This window comes from Alexandromys fortis, unplaced genomic scaffold, assembly GCF_014885135.2.
Source record: "Alexandromys fortis isolate MF-2015 unplaced genomic scaffold, M_Fortis_MF-2015_v1.1 scaffold_167, whole genome shotgun sequence".
Lineage (NCBI taxonomy): Eukaryota > Metazoa > Chordata > Mammalia > Rodentia > Cricetidae > Alexandromys > Alexandromys fortis.
In genome coordinates this window covers 736,635-757,478 of record NW_026068050.1, presented here as the reverse complement: position 1 = coordinate 757,478, position 20,844 = coordinate 736,635, and the positions used below count along the sequence as shown (strand labels likewise).

At 40.8% G+C, this 20,844-nt stretch overlaps 1 protein-coding gene and 1 pseudogene across 7 annotated transcripts in view; one reads left to right on the top strand and one right to left on the bottom strand.

Annotated features, from left to right (window-relative positions):
* The window catches only part of Peak1 (pseudopodium enriched atypical kinase 1), a 209,258-nt gene that overhangs the window by 138,106 nt on the left and 50,308 nt on the right, over window positions 1–20,844 (bottom strand). The gene's annotated exons all lie outside the window — the stretch shown is intronic.
* On the top strand, window positions 7,942–10,603 carry LOC126486935 (60S ribosomal protein L19-like; annotated as a pseudogene).

Sequence of the window (20,844 nt, the reverse complement as noted above, 5' to 3'; positions counted from 1 at the left end):
TTCAGTCATTTAAGGAATGTAAGCACTGTAAATTTTAAAGATCTTAAGGACTATTAATCATATTATCTCACAGAGGTACTTTCATTTTTGTTACTATGGCTTAGGCTTTCTAATTTTAAATCTTAAAAACTCAGGCATCCTAGCACGGGGGGCACAAACCTGTAATACCAGCACTGGAAAGAATGAAGCAGAGGGTCATAAAGTCACGAAACCAGCCTACACAATACAGCAAGTTCCAGGCCAACCTGGGCTATATAGTGAGACCTTGTCTCAAGAAAATAAAGTAAAAAGAAAAGTCAGCCATTTAAAAATAGGCAAACAATCGCAGTGTTACTATTTGGTAGAGATTCTATTTATCCTCAGTTGCAGTTGAACAAGGCTAATATACAGCTAAGATAAATTCTTGGTTTAGTGGTGGTTAGGAGAGAAGTCATTATCGTTTGTTTTCCTAGTATGAGAAACATAATAATGTCGATACTATTTTACCTCAACCTGTCTGCCTACCATATTTATTATTTCTGAAAAGTGTGCTATCTTTTGTTTAGTGTCCTTTATCATAACTCTTACCAGTCTTTTGACTGCTAGATTGGATATAATGGTTTAAATGGTCCTTGAAAAAAATAATCCTTTCTAGAGGGCTGGAGAGATAGATGATGGTCAGCAGGTAACAGGTATACTGCTCATACAGAGGACCTGAGCTCAGTTCCCAACACCATGTCAGACGTCTCACAGTTGCCAGATCCAAGGGGCATCTGGAGCCTCTGGCCTCCACAGGCACTTGCATTTACCTGCACATATCCACACACAGACACACAACCACCTATACAATAAAAAATCATTTTAAAATAAAAAGTAAAATATCATTTCTAAAATAAGCATTAGGTTTCCTATCATTTGTTGTCCCTGGGTTGAAGATAGTGTGTGTGTGTGTGTGTGTGTGAAAAATAATTTTCATATATTTTGTTGTTCCTAGGTTGAAAGACATGAAACATGCATATATATATAATTTTATATGTATATAAAATGGAAGCAGGTGAAATTGTACAGAAGGCAAGAAGGACAAACAGGAAGGAGGAAGGAGAAGAGGTAAGAAAATGAAGAATGGGATGGTTACATTCAATTAAAAAAAACCTGTGTGAACAACTCTAAATTCAAATTTTATAGTCTACGTGCATTGAGACAAGAATGAGAGCAGACATATGATATATGTGGACTTTCTATAAATTTATTTTATTCAACACTGGGCACTGTCCTCAATTAATGTACTAAAATCAAAGTCAAATTTAAGTTTCTTCCATGCCCCTAAAACTTCCCTCCTCCATGTTTCTTTGGTGTTAGCAGGGATGAGAACTGCACCTGCAGGCCACTGGGCAGCAGCACTGGGCAGAATGCAAAGCAGGATCAGAGAGGAAGTAAGAAGGTGCTGGCTGACGCCATACATCCCTTCCCACCTACGCCACTGGATGCCTCTGGAAGCAGCCAAACTTTCACTTCCATCTGTGAAAATGCAGTGGGACAACAAAAATGAAGAAGGAACTTCTAAAGCTCAGATACAAAGTCCTAAAGGTTTTCTGCATAATTTTTCTTGCAAAAAAAATCCTTTCATAATCTTTCCTAAATTGATTTTTATTATCTTAGTATTTCCCTTTAAAAACCTTCAATTTTCATCAAAGTCTACAGATCTTTACATATCATATATTTAATGATTTCTTCCTCTCATCCTCTCAACTCATAAGGGCTTTTATTGAAAACTTTTAAAAACAATTTTAAAAAAATACATGAAAAGTTCAAAAGCATCAAAAATTCATGTGAAGTATGAAGATTGATCTACTTGATAGCACACTGCTGATATTATATCCTATCACTCTAAAAGCTTAGGCTTTTCATTCTTACACTAAAGATACAGCCTAAGTCAATACATTAACCTACCCTGTAACTGATATGCCATTCAAGTCTTACCAATGCCGTTTGTAACAAAAGGATCTGGTCAATCATCATGGGTTGCATTTATCCTTCATGTTCTTGTAGCCTCCTTACACCTGGAATAGTTCTTAAAATTATTCTGGATTTTCATAATCTTTTAAGTTGGAAGACTACAGGTTATTGCTGTGAGGAGTGGCGGGCTGCATTCCCAGTGCCCGGCCGCCCGCATGGTTAGATTTACACCCGAAATAATTACACGGAAACTATTCTTTTAAACACTGCCTGGCCCATTAGTTCCAGCCTCTTATTGGCTAATTCTCACATCTTGATTAACCCATTTCTAATAATCTGCGTAACACTACAAGGTGGCTTACCAGCAAAGATCTTAACCTGCGTCTGTCTGGAGTGGGAGAATCATGGCGACTGCCTGACTCGGCTTTCTCCCAGAATTCTGTTCTGTTTACTCTGCCTACCTAATTTTCTGTCCTATTAAAGGGCCAAGGCAGTTTCTTTATTTAACCAATGAAATCAACACAAAACAGAAGACTCCCACATCATCTCCCCTTTTTCTGTTTAAACAAAAAAGAAAGGCTTTCACTTTAAAATAGTAAGATTACATATAACAAAAGTTATCAAGCAAGAATTAGTTACAATATTTATATCTACTTTATCTTTTATCATAACTAAGGAAAACTATAACTATAACTAACCATTCTTCAACTCCATCAAAGACTCCAGAAGGATATAATATTACTTAAGCAAACAAGAAGTAAGAAACTTCCAAACTCTAGAAATGACAGAGACATCTCACTGCCTGGACAGTCATCCAAAGTTCCTCTGTACTGTTGGGGCATCAATCTTCAGCCTTCAGGCCCATAGTTTTCAGCAGACTTTTCCATGAAGCAGGAAATTTCAAAGACAGTTCAGTCACTATATGCTGTGTGCTGCAGAATGTCTTGCAGACTCTTTCACGAATCAGGAACCCCGAAAGACCATCTCACCTTTAGGCAAGTTCAGCAGTTCTCTCTGTGTGGGTTCTGTGTCCAGTTTATGCATCAGTCCAGGCAAGAGCAGTTTCTTGCCCAAATGGCTAACCAACTCCATAAGGAGCCTCTTTGATGCCCATCTTCCTCTTGAAGTAGATTGGTGCTGCCAGGAGCAGACGTGTCTCATTGTCATGAAAAGTCCAAAGTTATTAAAACATTAAATGCCATATTCTGCAGTCTTTGAAAGATATGAAGAATGCCTATCTAACTGAAATATATCTCTATATATCTAGAAAATCTAACTAACATGACTACAAATTTGACTATTATAGATGATTATCCATTAACAACCTATCTACATTTTTAAATGAACTACACAATCACAATACCTTAATCAAGATTAGAAATATGCATATACATATAACAAATTGACCTTAAAATCCATACCAATGCAAATTATTCATATCTATATCATACCCCCCTTTAAACGTAAAAGAACATTTATAAACAATATTTGGGAACATGGGTGCAGTTTTTTCTCTCCCAACTGCTTCCTGCTGAATGGGGACGCTGTTAATCAGGTCTTTTATTGTGTGACCTGTGTGCCAGGTTTATCTCAGTCGGCAGTTGAGTGAAGTAATTTTTTGAGGGTGTTCACAGCAACCTTTCAGGAGGGCATGGTCTATCATACCATATTGGGATAGAAGCAATCCATAGGGACTCATTGGGTACTTTTCTCAGGATCCACTGACTGGTTTTTGAGAAAGGATCTTTCCCCAGCCTTCTCCAGCACCACCTTATCAGTACCTACTCCTCTTTTTCAAGGACCTGTCTCCATTACAAACCCTCATCTTGGCATCTTTGGTGATGCCAAGCTCTGGTTCTGTGACCTGCTTGAGTTTTGATGCCCTAGGTGAGTATTCTTTTAAATAATTTATTTTTATGTCATGTGCTTTTGCATTGTGCCTGCATGTATGTAAGTGTGAAGGTGTCAGACTGCCTGAAACTGGAGTAATAGTTATGAGTTGCCATGTGGGTGCTGGGAATTGAACCTGGGTCCTCTGGAAGAGCAGCCAGTGTTTTAACCGCTGAGCCATCTCTCCAGTCGCCATCGTCCCTCCTTTCCTACCCCCATGAGTATTATTAAGAGTCTTGGAGGAGGCATTCTGTCTACACAGCAGGACCACACTTCCCTCTAGTCCTCTCAGATTGGCAGTCTTGTCCCAGCGTCCTGTGTCTGGAGAAGGAGGCTGCCTTTGAGCTCACTGCAGCACACACAGTAAAGAAGATGCAGTGGGTGATACCTAACACTTCTGCTGAATCTACTGGCACCAGAATCTATCACAATCCTAGCCTGAGCTAGGCACCCAACTGCAAGCTCTACTGCAGGCACCATAGGAACAGAGTCTAGAAAAGCTGTTCCTCTGCCACAGGACAGTATCTTCTTCTCCTTAGGGTTTAACTATAGGTGGTATGAGCTAGCGTCTTAGACCCAGGCTGGACTGGAAGAGCAAAGTATCTGCCATCTCTCTCTCTCTCTCCCCAGAGATTTCTGGGGAGAATCTGGAATTAAAGACTGTTAGGTCCCACTCCACAGATATCCTCTCTACCCTACATTCTCCCAGGAGGCTGCTTCAAGGCCAGTGTCTCCTTAGTAGTCACAGGCTGATCAAGCTATAGTCTCCCAGGAAAAACACAGAATGAGCATGGGATGGGGAGGTTCCAGTACATCTATCTATCTATCTATCTATCTATCTATCTATCTATCTATCTATCTATCTATCTATCTATCTTCTCTTCTCCTTCTCCTTCTCCTTCTCCTTCTCCTTCTCCTTCTCCTTCTCCTTCTCCTTCTCCTTCTCCTTCTCCTTCTCCTTCTTCTTCTTCTTCNTCTCCTTCTCCTTCTCCTTCTCCTTCTCCTTCTCCTTCTCCTTCTCCTTCTCCTTCTCCTTCTCCTTCTCCTTCTTCTTCTTCTTCTTCTTCTTCTCCTCCTTTGGGGGGGATGGGTTTGAGTTTGTGGAGAGAGGATTTCTCTGTTTAGCTCTGGCTGTCCTGAAATTCACTGTAGACCAGGCTGGCCTCACACTCAGAGATCCACCTGCCTCTGCCTCCCTAAGTGCTGGGATTAAAGACATGTTCCACCACTGCCTGGCTTCCAGTCCATTTCTTTAACACCAACGAATGTCTGGGAACTAAAGGTCAAAGCATTTGTGCCCTGAATGCATAGCCCTCTCAGGCTGATGAACAATGCACTCAGTCACCAATGGTGGGAGTTTAGCACAATGTCCCCTTCGTCCCCGAGCTCATCTTTACTACCTCTTCTCAGACAGAGGCAGCTCAGCCCACCAGTGAAACTTTAATGAGTACATGCTCTGTGGAGGTACGATGGGGTCTTCTCTGTACAGGAAGAGTGAAGAGGAGGTTCGGAGCCCATGCAGTTCGATCTTCAATCTCCTACAGATACAGAAGTACGTCTGTGACACGGCAGAGCTAGCTGTCAAGACTTGCACTTCTCCAGCCATCGAGTTCCACATACCACTGTGGGTACCCTAACTCTGAAAGTTTCCCGCACACACAGCCTTTAACTTGGAGTTGGGAGAGAGATTACAGATTCAACTCAACCCTCAGGACAAGAAGCAACTGAGGGGGATGGGGCAGAAAAGGCAGTAAGCTAAGTCAAAGTGTCAGAGACCTAGCAGGATGGTGGAGTCATTTCAGAACCCCAGGAGCTCTAGACTTGATCCAGGAGGCATATGGGTGAAGTAGTTCAAAAGATGGGGTTGTCAGTGCCTCTCGGCTTACCAGCATGGCTATGGGCCTGAGACTGTAGCGAGGTGGTGGCTATGTTACGGTGGGTTTCAGAGTAACTTTAGAGTAGGGTGGTGGTTCAGACCATCTCTAGGGGGGAATTGGAAGAGAAATAGTGGGGACTCTGATGAGTCATCATGGGGTCCTTTTCTGGCTCTCAGGACTTGTGACAGAAGAGCTGCACTGGGCCACAGATGCACAGGGGGGACACTATGACCATTAAGATGAACGACAAAGATCCTTAAAGGGGTCATTCCGAGGGTCTCCTTAAAGCCCCTTTTGATTTCAAAGGAACAAAAAAAGGAATCAATAGACTTCAAGTATTTCAAACCTAAATTCTGCTGGACTTCATGGGAATTCTGAGGACATGTTTTCACTGTTTTTCATAAATCATTTGGCTTAATGCATACAGCCTACATAGATTGTGAGGAATAAAAAAGGGTAGACCACGGGCACCGCACACCTTCTTGTACCATTAGAAATTCAAGTACTACAGAAAAGAATAGTCATGACCGTTTAAAGTCCTAGGAAATGGCTGTGTGGTAGAATTTGGTATTTTCTTTTTGAACTGCTTAATCATCCCTTTATAGACTAGATGAAGGTTATTTTGCCTTGTTAGCATTTTCTTACATCTGAGCTGCTTTCCCCTGGCATGTGGAATTCAGTTTCAAGGTTGAAACACATTATCGTAATCACAGCCAATCAAAGGCATCCCAATTCGAGTTCTCTGTAGCTTCATGCTCCACCTATCCACTGCCCTTCAGTTAATAGGCAGCTAAAAGAAGAACATGCCAATAAATCTAAGTTTACAGATTTTATGGCCACCACTGCCTCACACTTTAAGACTTTTTGTTAAATATGCTGTCCTCACACTGTATTATATATTCTAAAGGTGACATGTAAGGAAGTGTCTTCAGAAATTAAGTGACTTCGCAAAACTCAAGCTTCTGAATTAGAGGTTCTACATACTCCACCTAAAAAAATTTCCCACAGTTCATCTTAAAGATTTCTATTACTTCATATTCTTTAATTACTTCTCCAAACCAATGAAGAACAATAACAAATAGGAATATACATTATTTTTACTATTAAGCCACCAATGGCCTTCATGCCTTTTCACCTAGCTCTAGAGGACTGGAATCATGACTAATAGCCAAGTGAAGTCCCAGGTCTAGTACTCAGTCTATAGCATTAAATACATCATGAGTTACTGGGGCCTTAACTTCTTTGTAAAATGAGGATATTTGACAGGATAATCAGTAAGTTGTTTTAAGCATCAACAATCAAAACTTTTACCATCTATATTGATATTTTAACAAACTATAAAGGACATTTATAAAAACGCAGCCAAAATGAAGGCTCTAAGGAGTCGCAGTCCATCATGAAGAGAGAGAGTGAAGCAGGCAATCTGTGCATACAGCTATACAAGCTACTAAGATGTTAGCACCACAGTAAGAACATTCTCCTGGACTCTGCAAATAGCTTCCCTTTCCCTCAGCCCAAGTATCATTTTATCTGAGGAACTTTATAGATAACTATGTCTTCTAGATTATGGCTGCACAAACTTTATTCCCCATAAATGCATTTCACAGAACTGGAGAGACGGCCTGGCAGTTAAGAGCATGCAGACACCATTCTTCCAAAGGACCAGAGCTCAGTTCATAGCAGCCACACTGGGGAAATTACAACTGCCTATAACTTCAGTTCCAGGGAGATCCAATACCTCCAGCATTCATGGGTACCTGATTCATGTGTGAATATAAAGATGCACACACATATACATAATTTTTAAAAGATGAAATAAAACATTTTTTTTAAAAAAATTTGGCTGGGCAGTGGTGGTGCATGCCTTTAAACCCAGCACTAAGGAGGCAGAAGAGATAGGCAAATCTCTTGAGTTTGAGTCCAGCCTGGTCTACAGAGTGAGTTGCAGAACAGGCTCCAAAGCTACAGAGAAACCCTGTCTCAAAAAATAAAAACAAGCACAAACAAACAAATATTTTGAGGGGCAATGAAATTTGTCTTCTGTATTTGTCCTTATAAGTTAGAGCAATAAAGATGCCTTTTAGCTTTTACGCAAACTTCCATACCTCAACAGAAAGGACACAATTTATCAAGGGTTCTGTATACAAAATGTAGAAGTTCTAGCATTTGGCTCTTACATTTTGTGGACAGAAGACTAGAGCATTTGATTTGAAAAACCTGATGGAAAATATTTAGATTTTTTTTATTTTACCACATCCTTCATAATACTTAGAAACAAATGTTTATATACAAAATATAATATAAATCAAATATCTAAAATGTAAGTATTAGCACAGTATAATTTAACTTTTCATGCTACATTAAAATGGCTATTTTAATATAAGCTTTCATCTATCAGAAAAAACAGAGGCATGATAAACACACCAGTGTGACTTAATCTCTCTGAGGCTGTAAGACCTCATTTGTGAACTGAAACCAACTTTACAGAGTTGCTATAGTGTATGGAAAGCACCCACTACCCACGTGACCTATTATTCCTCAGTGTAACTTCAGACTTAATAGAGATAAGGCATTTTTCCATTTTGCTTCATTTTCAACATATTCCTCACTTGTATTTAAGTCCCTGATCACATTCTAGTTAATAATGTATACTTCTCTCAAATAGCAGCTTCATTGCAAGTGTTAAGAGAAGGAAAACCTTCAGTGTTATGAGGACAGAGAAAACCAAATTTTGATAGTTCACTGCTTTTTAATGGCACTATTTATGACATTGAACAATGAGGTTTATGAAGCACTCAGTCACATATTCTAGTACCACTGACATTACCCCTTAACTAAATGCTTATTTATGCTACCTGAGGCCTTTTCTAGTCCTGAACCTGACAACAGATGTTGCGGTGCAGCGAAAACAAAGTATTGGAGGAGACACTGTCAGTGTTGGAACTTCTGCTTAAACCCAAGATTACATCTCACAAAAGTTTTACATTAAAAAAAAAAAAATCAGCCTTTCGCTGCTGCGTCCGCAGCCATGAGTATGCTCAGGCTACAGAAGAGGCTTGCCTCTAGCGTCCTGCACTGTGGCAAAAAGAAGGTCTGGTTGGACCCCAACGAGACCAATGAAATCGCCAATGCCAACTCCCGTCAGCAGATACGGAAGCTGATTAAAGATGGGCTGATAATCCAGAAGCCTGTGACTGTCCATTCCCGGGCTCAGTGCCGGAAAAACACTTTGGCTCGACGGAAGGGCAGGCTTATGGGCATAGGAAAGCGGAAGGGTACTGCCAATGCCCGAATGCCCGAGAAGGTGACCTGGTTGAGAAGAATGAGGATCCTGCCGCCTCCTCAGGAGATACTGTGAATCCAAGAAGATTGACCGCCATATGTATCACAGCCTTTGCCTGAAGGTCAAAGGGAATGTCTTCAAAAACAAGGGGATTCTCATGAAGTACCTCTACAAGCTGAAGGCAGACAAGGCCCGCAAGAAGCTCCTGGCTGACCAGGCTGAGGCTCGCAGGTCTAAGACCAAGGAAGCAAGAAAGCGCCTGGAGGAGCGCCTCCAGGCCAAGAAGGAGGAGATCATCAAGACTCTATCCAAGGAGGAAGAGACAAAGAAATAGAGTTTCCCTGAGTCTGTACGTAGTGGGCTGCCTTAAAAAAAAAAAAAAAAAAAAAGCAAAGCAAAGCAAAAAAGCAGATTAAAAGTTCTCCTTTGAAAAGATAATGGCTTCCAATTTAAATGTCTGAGTTTCAGCACTAATATCAGATAAAGGAGACTTTTTTTCAGGTATGTGTTTGTCTGTGTGTGGTGTATCTGTGTAGGTATATGTGTGCATGAATGCAGGTACACATGCAAATATGCATGTGGAGGCCAGAGGTTAATATCAGGTTCATTTTACAATCTCTTTCCACCTTAGTTTTTGAAACAGTGCCTCATTGAACCTGGAGCTCAGCATTCAAATAGGCTTGCTGACCAGTGAGCTCCAGCGATCTGCCTGTCTATGCGCTGCAGTGTTGAAGATTACAAACACATGTTGCCATTCAGTATTTATATGGGTGCTGGGGACCTCATGCTTTTGTGTAGGCACACTACTAATTGAACCATTTCCCCAACCACTTCCACTTTTCTTTCAGCCTCTATTTGTTTCCGTTTTGCAATGGTGGTGATAGAACCCAGGCTTCACACATGCTAAGCAAGAGCTTACCATGGAGCTATATCCCCAGTTCATTTTTAGTAGAAATATAGTGAATATTTACAAATATTATAATTTTCATTTGATACTAGTAATGTTGTGCTCAATTAGCAAAAGACCATAATGGTAGAAAAGTGTATCATAATAAAGACAGACTACACCTTGCCTTGTTTATAGGGGTTTTCCCGCCCCACAGAGTACCAAAAAAAAAAAAAAAAAAAAAAAAGAAAGATTGAAAAGCCTTCACAATTATCTTCAAGTCTCTGTGGTTCATACAAAGTTCAGCTGCCACCATCATTTTTGACTCTTCTAATTGAAAAGAAGCAAATGAGAAAACTTTACTTCTGCAGAGACAGGAAGAATGACTTACAAGAGTGCCGCAAATTATAATTCATACAGAAATTGTGCTTTCCAGTCAGTAAAACTTCCCACATTTACAATTCAAAACCAACAATATACTTGCAGTGGGTGGCAAATGTTAAATGTATGTATGAAAATGAGTAGCTGATCAGATTGAAAATGATAGTGATATGCAAATTTAATAGTGTAATTGAAGTGAAGGACGTGGTCACATGGCATACCATACCATCACATACCATCACATACCAGCTTCTATCACCCAGTTATTCCCTAGCCACACCCCATTTAGGTCACCAGGAGAGCTTATAGTAGGAGTAGCCTTCCTACTTGTGAGTCAAATACAAAATAGTATCTGTATTAGTTACCTTTTCTCATTGCTGAAACGAGGTATCACCTGGTAAAAGCATCTGAAGGGAGGGAGGGTCTGTCTTGGCTCACAGTCTTAGGCCACGTGGAGAAGGCATGGCAGCAGGAGAGTAAGGCAGCTGGGCACCGGGCAGCTACTTACCAGAGCTGGTATTTGATTTCCTGGACTAACACATACCTAACTGTAGTGGCATTTCAATTGCACTTTAATAAATAAAGTCTGCCTGAAGATCTGAGAGTAAAACAGTCCCACTGGTCAACCTTACAAGACCAGGTTATGGTAACACACACCTTTAATCCCAGTAGCCACACAAGTTGCCACAGAAACTGGGTCTCAGCCCTAGAGAAGATTATAAAATGGGAGGAAACAGCTCTTGACACACAGTCTCATTCTGAGATTCCTGGAGGCAGGATCACCATTTCAGACTGAGGTTGAGGTAAGAGCCAGTAGGTGGCTGTTTTGCTTTTCAGATCTTCAGGCTGAACCCAATTTCTGACCCTGAGTTTTTATTAATCGTGCATCGTCTAACAAAGCAGCCAGTACTCTATATACTTTCTGAAGATAGCAAGACTATAAATCTTAATCCAAAAAAGATTTGCCAAACTTTGACCATGAATCAAGGAGACTAATAGCTAAAGGACTCTGGAGAGGATTGCCTTCAGCTGTGAGAAATCTTAATCATTATGCCCTAACAGTCGAAAACCTAATAGACATCCCGACCTAATGATCGCCTCTCACTTTAACAATAAATGAAGACTTGCCCTTTAAACTTCCTCTTCACCCCATTGGACAAGACCCTCACACATTAGTCAAGAAAAAATGGGGGAGGGGGCAGTATCAAATTCTAACAGATTGAAAGTAAGCAATAATTACCCCAAATAGACTTTTCAAAACAAAGCACACCTGTATACTGTTTGTAAAACTCAAGACTTTGAATGTTTTAGCGATCTAAAAATATTTCTATTTCAAAAACCAACAAAATTGTTGAAGAGACTGGTATAAGATTAAGATTATCCTTAGTAACACAATCATTAGCTTTGAAGTGGCCCAAGAATTCATCATAAATAAAAGAAAGCAAAGGAAACTAAAAGTGGCTGTAAGTGCCAGACTAGGAACTTTGGATGGGTACACAGAAAACTCCAGCAGGGCTTATGATCCATCGGGAAAAGCGTACTGCAGCTGAGATCCCAGAACACAGAGATAAAAGTTTCTCTGAAGTATTTCATGTCAAGTATTATGTTTGAAAGAATAATAAAGGATAATATCAACCACTTCAACTAACCAACATCCAAAATAAAATTTCTGGATAGAGACCTTTACAACTTTGTGCAAGCAACATCAATCTCCCTACCCACAAGGCTGTCTTAGCTGTCTTGAGATAACAAGCCTCTCTAGACCAGGTTCCAGATGCTCTCCATCAGAGCAGAGCAAAGCGAGCGCTATTGCTGGCTGTATCACTGTGACGACCTTTGCTATATGTTGCCGTTGCTGACTTTCTTCATCCAAACAGAAACTTCTGAATGGAAAGTATCATTCAGTGTCAACAAAAAGACAGGGCCAATAGAAGATTTTATAAAGAATACCAAGTACCTTCTTCAAACAAAATATACACCATCACCACCCATTGTTAAAGGTTTACTTGTGTTTGTGTCTACCTAGTGGGTCTGTGTGTGGATGCAACATGTGTGATGTAACTTGTGTGCAGATGTCCATGGAAGCCAGAAGAGGGCATCAGAGGCCTGGAGACAGTGGTGTGACACCTGACATGGCGCTGGGACAGAGGCCTGGAGACAGTGGTGTGACACCTGACATGGGCGCTGGGACAGAGGTCTGGAGACAGACAGTTATGTGACACCTGACATGGATGCTGGGACAGAGGTCTGGAGACAGACAGTTATGTGACACCCGACATGGGCGCTGGGACAGAGGCCTGGAGACAGTGGTGTGACACCTGACATGGATGCTGGGACAGAGGTCTGGAGACAGACAGTTATGTGACACCTGACATGGATGCTGGGACAGAGGCCTGGAGACAGTGGTGTGACACCTGACATGGCGCTGGGACAGAGGCCTGGAGACAGTGGTGTGACACCTGACATGGGTGCTGGAAACTGACATCTGGTCCTCTGGGAGAGCATCATGTGCTCTTAACCTCTGAGCCCCACAGAGTATGTTTCTGTGCTTTCTGAGCACACATACTGTTTTTTTTCTTGTCACTGAGATTGCTAGTATATAAATTTTACATAAAAAGAACTTATGAAAGATTCTAAATGGCCAAGACTGATTCCCTCCCTCAACATCCATGAATTTGGCATCATAATGTTAGTTTTCTCACTGTTTCCCCTAATATCACTGATATCAAGAAAACTCCAAGTCCCTATGTACACCCTAGGGTCACTGCTAGCAAGAGAAATCACTTGGCACAGAATCCAACAATAAGATGCATGGCAATTACTAGCACAATGCTGTTATTTTATATATTGCTTTTTTTCAGCACTGTCCTCTTCAAGAATAAAATGCTTGGTCACATTCATTTCATATTCCCAGTGTTGAGATGAGGCTTGCATGTAACCAGCCCCTAGAGGAATGTTTACAAAACCAGTTAATAATCACTACAAAGTCATCGAGGGGAATAATTCCACTCTTTACTAGAATTTTATTTCCATGGGGTTTCTTGGGGTGGGGAGGGTTAAACTGAGCAAATAGACTATGAACACCAACAACTGGTGCTTTGTCTGCATTTCACTGGTTTTCATAGCTGGGAATTAAACCACCTCATTTAGAAGCTGGTTGAGCCTCCTATTTCTCTGTACCAAATTTTTAAACTCTAAAAGCAGACAATGATATCCTTACAGTCAGGAATCAAATCTTATTTAGCTCCATGCTTCTAGTATCTAGTTATGGAATATGAGTACAATAAATTTTTGTTCAATAAATGTATTATTAAATTGATTCACAGTGTATTTTTCATACTGTTTTTCACAGTGGCTAAAAATAATTTCTAATACTGTAATCTACAATCTCCATAGAAAAACACTGAAATATATGTCTGCTAGTGTCTGTAAGACAATTTCGCACAGGGCAAAGATGTATCGAATTGAATTCAGATCTTGAGTCCCACACAGTGAAAACTGAAGATAATATGAACAGGGAAGGCCCTTAGTGTGGCCATGACAAGCGGGCGGGGGGGACGGGGGGGGGGGAGCAGCCAAGCACTTTCATATAATGGGGACAATGAGTTGTGATAGGGCCAATGAAAAGCCAGAAGCAGTTAACCTCCCCCCACAGCCCCCACAGTTTCCATTTGGTGGGCAAGTTAAGTCCTCAGGGAGAAGGGCTACCTTTCAATTTTAGCACTAATGGTAAAGAGAAGTTTCTAAAATCTTTGATGTACTTTCCTTCAGTAACACACAAATCAAATTTTTCAATATAAAGATGAATGATAGTTTTTCCCAACTGGGATCTCACAGTCTAGCTCTGTCCTACATATGGCTTTTTTTATGTCTCTCTCCCTCACACTGATTAAGATTCTTGGATACAATTTACTCATCCTGAAACATATTCATCTTAGATCTTACTTACATTCTATGAAGATAGATTAGTTTGAAGAAAGAATTAAGATTAGAAATGGGGAAAAAATAAGGTCAATCAGTATAAACAAAAGAACTAGTACAATACAATTTGTAATTTTAAAAAAGCAATAACTACAGACTAACTTCTACAGCCTGAAATCAAACACTATATAATTTCAATTTGTTTGCTAACTGTTCTAAATTAGAAAAACAATCTGACCTCGAAATACCCCTCCCCCACAACTATAGGTGATACAGCATCTCCATTTGCTAAGTCATTTTAGCCTGCAGCCTTGGAGTACTTAACATTCCCACCTGCTTCCCTCATTCCCACCGCAGATTCTACAGAACGGCATAAATGATTATGAACTTAGGCAAGGAGACTCAGTGATTAACATTTCAATTACTCTCTTGATAACAAGCCACAAAATTTTTGATCTTGCTAATCTTTCAAGCAGAAAAGTAAACAAGCAGATTTTAAACTGGGAGAAATAAAGGATCCAAATGTCTCCAACAAAAACAGAAATCTCAGAACCACTTCAAAAATTAGACTCACTTCCGAAAAATGAAAAATCAATTTCCATTTCCTCCTGCCATAAGCAAAGTGAAGGGGTGAAAAACTGCCCTGAGACCCCTCTTTGTTCAGCCTGCACTTGTATCTGATGACAGAATACTCTGAATGCAGGCGAGAGTCCCTCCATCACAAAAGCTTTCTTTTTGGATCAAGGTGCAACAGTCTTCGGAAGGACAGACCCTGTGATGTTGAGAAGTGCTCTGAAACCGACAGTCTGACATTTCCCTCCACTGTAGGCAGAATTCTTAGTCCTGTCTATTTAGAAAGCAATTTAACACGTGAAATGATAAAAATTATTAGTGACAAATGAACTCATATTATAAGTAGCAAAACAAAGCCTATTTCATGTACTGTGTTTTGAAAAGCTTCAGAAACTGATCCCATTATTTTCCTCAACTAAACATATTCAACAACAAAGTGTGATCAGGACTACTTACCAAATATACTATTTGAATATCATTGAAATTTGAAGGAAGCATTGGATGCGCAAAGAAAATTCAAACATTCTTAACCATGCTCGCTGTTTTCCATGGTAATAAAAACTGCACTCTGACGAAACCCCATTAGGCCGATGGGCTCCCTGATCCCCAGACTCCAGTTCTGAGGCAGACCCACCACTGCGAGAGTGGGAGTCAGTCTGAAACCAGCCACCCAAAGAACCCACAAATCCCTCTAAATTCCCATGCCGTAAGATTCAAACCTGATGCTAACAGATTCTAAATATCTGTCTGAATTCCTTTATTTTATGCCAATAAGACACAGACAATAAGACAAACTCATTTTTATAATGCATATAAGCATATAAGACACTAATATTAAACATTAGTAGAAACTCATACTATAAGTACACCAGCACCAAAATAAAATATTTCCATTTAACAGAAAAGCTACAGATTGGTGTTAGAATCTTTTACGTTAATCCTGAGAAGAAAAATTCTGCACCAAATGAAAAAAAGAAATCTACACAAATGCTAGATTTTTCTGCAAAAAAAAAAAAATCAGTCATTAAATATTTTTAAGAAAAAGCAGTATCATTAACATCCAAAGGAAAAATGATTCAAGTTAAAAAGGTATTCATACTCATACTTCCAAGCTTGAAAATCAGTAGGAATGTGATGAAGAAAGAACCCACCTTGGACACAGAGCCCTCGAACAGCAATAGTTGACACTGCCTTCAAGAACGCTCTGGTGGCACAGAACAGCCCCCTCACTCGCAGCTGCTCCAGGACCACTGACTACTCTGTAGTCCCAGTGGAGATAAGTCGAGTCTGATAATGGAGCCTTCATTCTCCAATAACAGGCTCGAGATCACTTTACAATGTACCACATGGACTTAATCCACTGACTGGCCCCTCAGTACATTCACATTCTTAAAACGCTTTCCCAGTACGATCCTCAATTTCTTTTTCACCGGGGGAAGGGGGAAGCACATTTATCTTATACAGACATGTAAAGCTGTTAGCCATTCTGCTATCATAGGATTTCTGGTACAATTACTATAAAGCTGTATAACAAATTTTCAAGCATTTTAAAAATAAGAGATAATTATATGATGATAAAAAGGAGAATTGACAGTGTGTGCGCGCACACACACACATATTGAAGGTCTGGCACCACACAGTTAACATTCTTTATTCACCATTAAAAGTGCTCAACGTAAAATTACCTTAACTGAAATAAACATCACCCAAGTAGACAAATTCAAAATACAAATTAAAAAAAAAAAGAAAGCCATTGTATTTGCTTGCTACCTGCTATATGGGAGGCATGATGCTAGAGACACAACACGTGACGAAATCTGATGAGGCACTGACAGATATTCAGTTCCAGTCCTGAGACCTTTTCAGTCTGCATGGTACCAAAAATTGCTCGTTCTGGGGCTGAAGAGATGGCTCAGGAGTTAAGAGCCCTGGCTGTTCATTCAAAGGACCTGGTTTGATCCCCAGCCCACTCTTCAAATGCTTCTGGAGAGGATCTCACCACAGCACAGCACCAGAATCTCCATCTGGCCTCCGGCTGGTTGAGGAGGACCGACAGGCAGGAGCGCCACTGCTGCTCCTTTAGGTTACTGTGCCGTGTTTGCTGCTGTGCTCATACGTGTATCACTGGGTAGAACCCTTGGTTGCATTCCTCTTTTGGAAGCTGGCATTGAGCCTTCGGGTACCGTGAAAGCTACTCCTCGGGGAAGAGGCTTTCAGGTCAGTTCCAGGTCAGGGCTTCTGGCCCCTGAAGTATCAAGTGTCTAAAGTCTATTGTGATACAGCAACAGGGGCTTACCTTCCATCTCTGGGGGTAACCAAACCTGATAGTACAGGCGGGAATTTTTTTTTTTAAATGGGAATTTAGTTATAAAAAGATTGGAAACCACACTTACTCTGTTGTCCCCAGCACTATTTTCTCTATTATTAGCACTCTATACTATATAACTAATTACTCTGAATGACTTCATGCTTCCAGGTAGTATTTTCCAATGTCTACCTCACCAGTTCAAAGGGGCTTGCCAGAATATTATACCCTCCCATGCCAGTCACCACACTTTAAGAAATAAACACTACACCCATCTTGTCCCTTCCTGGGTAATCTCTCACTACTAGGTTAGATATGATGGTTATGGGATCCTGAATATACAGTTAGTACAGATTTTAATTTTATAAAGTAAAATAGGAAGGCTAACACAAGGCTGGCTGCCATCAAACATTACACAAGAATCAACTTCTCGGGCTGGAGAGATGGCTCAGAGGTTAAGAGCATTGACTACTCTTCCAGAGGTCCTGAGTTCAATTCCCAGCAACCACATGGTGGCTCACAGCCATCTATAATGAGATCCGATGCTCTCTTCTGGCCTGCAAACATTCATGGAAGGAATGTTGTGTACATAATAAATAAATCTTTAAAAAAGAAAAGAACTTCTCAGACAACGAAAGCGGTTTTCCAAAAGAGCAGATGAGCCTTGCACCCACTTACCTATAATCACAAAGCTTCCAGGTCTGAGAATTAGTTTCATTCACGTTTGCATTCCAAGAACCATAATGAGCAGATGCAAAAACCTAACCATTTAGAGCTTTAGAGCTAAATGGTCTGCATGGCTGGGGGCAGGCCTTATTTGTCCAGGAGGCCTTGCCCTAACCACAAAGTGCCCTTTAGGAAAGCTGACTAAGACCAAAGGCTTTTCCACCTAATACTCTTCTGAATGAAGGTTCCATCCTAGCCTGTCTTTATCTTATTGGTAACAACTTGGCATCTTTCCCCAATCAGAGCCCTCTTATCTCCACCTTCCTTAGTAAACTCCTACATCCACTACCTAAGGACTGAGAGCCACAGCCATGCGCCCACCACACCAGGCTTATAAAAACAACTCCTTGGTTCAATCTGGCTGCCCAGTTATTTACGTGAGAAAGAGAGCTGGAGTCTAGAATGCTTAAGGAGTGCTCAAAGGAATATAAACTGTATGGCCATTCTGAAGGAAAACCTGGCAGTTCTTAATGACCTTTATAATGGACATCCAACAACCCTCCAGTTTTACTCTTAAGTGCATGTCTCCTTAAGATAAAATGAAGATTATTATTGCAGTATTGATAAAGTATAGTGAGGTGTGATTCAGAGACCCCAGAGTCTGCCTGCGGTCTCACCAGCTCAGAACAAAGAATGCCAACACAATTAACTAAACTTGATTTCGATAATCCTCTTATATAGAGACATTTCAAATAAGAACGTCAGAGCAGTAATGAATGGTGTGCTCATGGTCTGTGTACACACAACCTTGAGCAGGGCCTTGCTCCTTTTCCCAGCTGTAAATCTACAATTTTCTGAAAATCTCACAAAGACAATAAACTTTGATTACAATAAAAAACTTACCTGACTTCCTTGTACAACGTTTTATGGCCTATGTCTCTACCCCATCAGTTTGCAGTCCCACCCAGTGCACCTCAGGAAGCACCCTACAAATTCATTTACAGAGAAAAAGAAAAGGGGGGAGGGCCCCATAGGAACCCTTTGAATGATGTAATTTCATAGCCCACAAAACCAGGTATATGAATATTGAAAAGCCCAGACCCACACTTATATGTGTGCTGTGCTTTCCCTAAACACCTCTCTTTACTAACTCTCATGCTTAAATCTACTTACAACTGTTCTGAGAAGCTCCTGCTTTGCTTCCCCAAGTTCTGCAGTGCGGTCAAGAATCCAGCTTCACCCAGAGGGGTCTCTGAGAAAGCTCAGCCTGCTACAGGCAGTAGCATGAAGCTGTATCTCCTGACACATAAAATGGAATATACTGCCACAGGCCTCTTAGGGAAAGTAGATACACCACCCGCTTTCCGGTGTTAAACAATTAGCCAAACACATAAACTGGATTAGAGTAGATGCATGGAGAGAGAAACAAAACAAAGATAAGAAAATGATTGAGAAAAAGAACAATAAAAGAAATTCAAGTGCCAGCAGTAAGAGGCAACCTAAATAAAGTCTGACGTACCCCTATATCTGAGAAACAGAAAAGTCCACATAAACCGAACTAAGATAACGGAGTCATAAAAGCTATAAAAAAAGTTAATATTTTATTTTGAAAGGAATCACAATGATGTAACACTTGAATAAAGAAACTGCCACTGAGCTGAGCATGGTGGTATACACATTTAATTCCAGCACTCAGGGGGCAGAGGCAGGTATATCTCTGTGAGTTCGACGTCAGGCTAGTCTACAAAGCAAGTTTCAGGACAGACAGGGCTACATAGAAGGACCCTTGTCTCGAAAAAAGACGAAGGAAGGAAAGAGGGAAGGAGGGAGGGAGGGAGGGAGGGAGGGAGAGAGGGAGGGAGGGAGGGAGGAAAGGAAATTGATGTGGATTTCCCTCTGTATGCTGTGATTGCCATTAATGAATAGAGAAACTGCTTTGGACCTATAGCAGGGTAGAACTTAGCTGGGGGGGGGGGGAGATAAGCTGAATGCTGAGAGGAAGAAGGGAGGAGTCAGAGAGAAGCCATGGAGCCCCGGGAGACAGATGCCAGTTGGAATCTTGCTGGTAAGCCACAGCCACATGACAATACACAGATTAATAGAAATCGGTTAAATTAATATGTAAGAGCTAGCCAATGAGAAGCTAGAGCTAATGGGCCAAGCAGTGATTGAATTAATACAGCTTCTGTGTGACTATTTTGGGGCTAAGTAGGAGGGAGCCAACAAGCTAGCTGCTGCTACAGGAAATGTCATTGAAAACAAGAAAAAAAAGTTCAGGGAATAGTCATTTTAATATCAAGAAAGAATGATCACTGAAATTTATAATCAATAATATAAAGTGCATGACCAAAGTGAGAATATGATTGCTTTTTTGAAGTGAATGGCCTGTTAACATCATCCTGGCACCTAAAGATACTGAACATAAAATATCAGGAAACAGATATAGTCTGGAATAGATCCCATACCAACTCAATTTTTAAGACTATTATTTTACATATATGAGTATTTTACTGCATGTGTGTCGGTGCACCAACTACATAGCTGGTGCCTGTGGGTGCCAGAAAGCATGTCAGATCCCCTGGAATTGGAGTTACACACTTGTAAGTCACCAGACATGGGCTGGGAATTGAACCTGGATCCTCTGAAATAGGAGCCAGTGCTCTTAAGAACTGAACCATCTCTCCAGCTCCCCAACTCAGGGGGTGAGGGGTAGGGAATACACACAAAACGACAGGGTCTCTGTGAATTTGAGGCTAGCCTGATCTACAAGAGCTAGTTCCAGGACAGGCTCCAAAGCTACAACGAAACTCTGTCGTAAAAAAAAAAAAAAAACCACACACACAAAAAGAAAAAGAAAAAAAATCTTATAACAGCTGGTCATGGTGGTGCACTCTCTATTCCCAGCATTTAGGAGGCTGAGGCAGGCAGATCTCTGTGAATTCCAGCCAGCCAGGGCTACATAGTGAATCAAGCCTCAAAATAAAGTAAATAAATTAATTTTTAGGTGACAGTGAGACGGCTCAGCAGGAAAAGGTGTTTGCCACCGATCTGATAATGCCTTGGAACCTGCAGTGGAAGGAGACAACTCCAAAGGTGCTCTCTGATTGCAATACACAAGCATACACTG